Genomic DNA, 1,030 nt, shown 5'->3' with positions numbered 1-1,030 from the left:
ACAAATGCCATTTTTTTGGCTTGGCTATGAGACACTAGGGCTATAAACTGATATGAAAGAATATTGAAATCATGAAGAATGATAATTTAGTCAGCCAACTCACATAGAAATGATTGTGTGTAAATGCATTACTGTTTGGATGAAGTGGGAAGTGACTATACTAACTTCCCCCCTAATTACACAGTATGATTGTGTTGCCTTCATAAGATCATAGATGATTTAGTTTTACTTTCAGACATTAATCACATGATTTGAGTTGCGGCAGGTTTAAGTTAAACCTCAGGTAGGATGACCTCTCGTGGCATTGTACTGACCCCCTGACAGTACTGTGACTGATGGCCAGAATATAGAAATACTGGAGTCCAACAAGTACTTGGGAGCTATACTAGACAATAAGCAGACATAAGAGTAATACTGATATGGTGTACAATCCTTTAGATCAACAGTTTCAGTTTCTGCCATCTGATATCCTCCTCAGACTTCCGCTAGTTCAAACCAGTAGATTTAAATACTACTTGATTCTCTCTGCCATCTCCCTCCTGAACTCTAGGAGAAGGTGAGGTTTTAACTCATTTAACTAGGACCTGAACACGAAATGTGCGAGGTCCCTATTGGAACTGAAGGATTTTTAGGGTTCAAAACGCGAAGCCTAGCGGTATGTTTGTGTGTTTTAGTTATTAGGGGTCCAAGCCCAAAGTGGACTGGGAACCCACGAATGCAAGGCATCGCCCTCTGTGGGACCAGGAAAAGCTCAAATATGCTCGGAGATTCCCATTCATTTCAATGGGATTTTCAACCAAAGCACAGATCGACTTAAATTTTCTACTGTGCATTTTAAAGGCATCGACGATGAAAAGTTGTGCTATCTGCGAGTTTTCGTCGATGGGCTTGTCCGTGGTGTGGTGTCAAACATCAACGGTTCGCCATAAAACAGGAAGTTATATGACTTAAGTGTACATGCTCAGATCTGTAACAAACTTTACATGGTCAATAACAGTCCCGTCCCGAACACATCTACATGAAAATATAA

At 40.6% G+C, this 1,030-nt stretch overlaps 1 protein-coding gene across 1 annotated transcript in view; it reads left to right on the top strand.

Moving 5' to 3' along the window:
* Positions 1-1,030, top strand: part of LOC123978513 (phospholipid-transporting ATPase VD-like) — a 54,381-nt gene that overhangs the window by 4,971 nt on the left and 48,380 nt on the right. The gene's annotated exons all lie outside the window — the stretch shown is intronic.

Source organism: Micropterus dolomieu, linkage group LG11 (genome assembly GCF_021292245.1).
Source record: "Micropterus dolomieu isolate WLL.071019.BEF.003 ecotype Adirondacks linkage group LG11, ASM2129224v1, whole genome shotgun sequence".
NCBI lineage: Eukaryota > Metazoa > Chordata > Actinopteri > Centrarchiformes > Centrarchidae > Micropterus > Micropterus dolomieu.
Note: the sequence above shows the minus strand (reverse complement) of the source record. Positions and strands in the feature narration are given on the sequence as shown.